We start from the raw sequence: 3,013 nt of genomic DNA, 5'->3' as shown, positions 1-3,013 counted from the left end.
TCTATGAATTTAACTATTCCAGGGAGCTCCTAAAAGTGGAAACATATAATTTGTGTGTGTGTGTGTGTGTGTGTGTGTGTGACCTGATTCTTTTATTTACCCTAATGTCCTTTAAGGTTTATTCCTGTTGTAGCGTACTTTAGAATGTTCTTTCTTTTTAGGGCTAAATAGTTAGGGGTGTATAGTATTCCAGTATATGTATCTACTACATTTTGTTTAATCATTCATCTGTCAATAGACACTTTTATGGCTTTCACCTTTTAAAATTTTTTTGTTTCAATTAATCATACATAACAGTAGAATGCATTTATGCACTTTGATATATCATACATAGAAGGGATATAATTTCTCATTTTTCTGAGTGTACATGTTGCAGAATCATATTGGTTATGCTACTACTACCTTTTGACCACTGTGAATTATGCTGCTATGAACATAGGTATATAAATATTCTTATTTTTTTAATGCAGTATTGGGAATTGAATCCAGGGGCGCTTTATCACTGACCAACAGCCTCAGTCCTTTTTTGAGACAGGGTCTCACTAAAATGCGCAGATTTTGAGTGAGTAATTTGATGAGTTTTGGCAAATATGTTAATCGATGTAACAGCTACCCTAATTAAAATACGGAACATTTGTATTACCCCAGAAAGTTCCCTTGTGTCTCCTTTTCATCTCTCCTCCTAAGTAACCACTGGTCTAATTTTTATCACCATGGGTTAGTTTTGCCTGTTCTGCTTCATATGAGTGAAATTAAACAGAGTGTACATACTGCTTTGTGTCTGGCTTCTTTGATTCACATAATGTTTTGGGGATCTATCACAGTGTCATTTCTTTTTTATTGCTGAGTATTATGCCATGGCATGATATACACGATTTTAAAAAGGCCAATCTCATTTGGTTTCCTTTCAGTTTGGGAATAAAGAGCTCTTGCTGGGGAAGCTGATGCCACATTAAAGGCTGGGGATGCTGGGGATTGAACCCAGGGCCTTTTGCATACTAGACATATGCTTTACCACTGAGCCACATCCCCAACCCCCTGAACATTCTTGTAGAAATTTTGAAGAAATTTTTATACTTGTACAAAAATCCCAATGTCTTGAAATTCTTATTCTTCAATCCACTGATAACCACAAGCTAGGGACATAGTCTGAGGCTCTTAGTCTGGTCTTAGTTGTGTTCTCTTTACTTCTGTATGCACAGAGATTTGTCCTAGCTCAGGCATAAAGATTGTGCTTAATCAAATTACCAGGGATTGAACTCAGGGGCACTCAACCACTGAGCCACATTCCCAGCCCTATTTTGTATTTTATTTAGATACAGGGTCTCACTGAGTTGCTTAGCGCCTGCTGGCTTTGAACTTGCCATCTTCCTGCCTCAGCCTCCCAAGCATCTGGGGTAATCCCAGATGTGCCATTATGCCACTATGCCCAGTACACCATTTAGTACTGAGAGTCTTTAGAATTTTAACCATTCTATTTGGTATGTGATCTTAACTTTACAACTTTTTTGGGGGGTGGGGGGTGCTGAGGATTGAACCTAGGACCTTACACATTCAAGGCAAGGGCTCTACCACTGAGCTATGTCCCCAGTCCCCTGTACAACTTTTTATAAATTCTCCCAGTCAATTTTCTTCAGGGAATATTGCTTGATGGCTTTCCTAGGACAGGACTCTTTGAACAGAAATTGAAGTAACACAAAATAAATAAAGTAGAAAGCAGAATGTTGCCTCCTGTAACCAAACCATGGAGGGTAGATGTGGTGCTGCCCTAAGGGAGTGACTGGAACCACCTTCAGATCTCTCTCCTGTGCACTGCAGCTCTCCCCTCTGCTTCTTTCTGCACAAGGACTTTGTCCTCACAATTCAGTTGTTCCCCCTAAACTAGAGCCCTGTTTTCCTGCAAGTTAAGGCATCTATCCACAGTCCACCTGAGCAGCATTTCCAGCTAGGGAACTCTGATTATCATAAATTGGGACATGTGTTATCTCTGAATCAATCAGAGCATTAAGGGTGGAGACCAGCTGGGTTAGGTTCACCCTGTAGTGGAAGAATGAAGAAGCCATGATTGGGCAACCCTACCATAACTATGTTTGGAATGGGGAAGGGGAGTTCCCAAAGAAGTAGAGTACTCTTTGAGGCAGGTGAAACAATGTCTATGTACTCTCCCTGATTTTGAAGAAATTTTTATACTTGTACAAAAATCCCAAAGTCTTGAAATCCTTATTCTTCAATCCACTGACAACCACAAGCCGGGGACATAGCTTAGACACATCTAACCTCACTTAACTTTTACATCTCTCAGCTATAAATTTATCTAAACCATCCATGAACCCATTCTATTTAGGTTAGCTGAGGAACCTCTCAGGTTCGCTGAGGAACTTTGAAGGGAATACTATCATTAAGCAGCTTGTTGCTGGGCCCAAGGGCCAAAATTCTACCTTCCCTCTTTCTGTATTCTCGTTCGACTACTTAACCCTCACTTTTGGAATCCAGCTCTACTCGGTAAATCATTGATTCTAACAACTCTTTCATTGTTCAGCTTTTAGCTTTCAAACTCTCTCAATTTCTTAGCTTTCAAATTTAATTCTCTTGGCTAGTGGAAGCCATCTCAGAAACTTGGCCTTCGCCCATTCCAATACAGCTCTTCTCTGGACCTTCCATCCACCAAGTCTCTCCCCAAGTTGACCTTATCCTCAAAGTTCACCCTTTGGATTCCATTGGTATTTGAACTCAGTTCAGTAACCTCTAATTCAAGTGTATAAGTACATGGTGAATAAGTCCACAAAGTCATTATTTTCCTGTGTTGGGAATGGAACCCAGGGCCTCATGCATACTAGACAAGTGCTCTACCACTGAGCTACACCTCCAGTCCCCGCCCCCACTCCCCCACTGCCAGTGAGCTTTTTAAAGGCAAGTAGTGTCCATAGCTGAGTCACCCCTGAAGGGAGACAGCAAGAGTGAAAGATTTCATCTTTAATGAAATCTGAGTTTTGTAATTCCTAATTTTAGAAAG

The 3,013-nt window shown here is 40.5% G+C and overlaps 1 non-coding gene across 1 annotated transcript; it reads right to left on the bottom strand.

The window, feature by feature from the left end:
* Positions 1-960: 960 nt before the first annotated feature.
* On the bottom strand, positions 961-1,032 carry Trnat-agu (transfer RNA threonine (anticodon AGU)). The gene has a single exon. It is a non-coding gene; the product is annotated as a tRNA-Thr (tRNA).
* Positions 1,033-3,013: the final 1,981 nt, after the last annotated feature.

This window comes from Urocitellus parryii, chromosome 7 (genome assembly GCF_045843805.1).
Source record: "Urocitellus parryii isolate mUroPar1 chromosome 7, mUroPar1.hap1, whole genome shotgun sequence".
Classification (NCBI taxonomy): Eukaryota; Metazoa; Chordata; class Mammalia; order Rodentia; family Sciuridae; genus Urocitellus; species Urocitellus parryii.
This window is presented reverse-complemented; position numbering and strand designations above follow the sequence as displayed.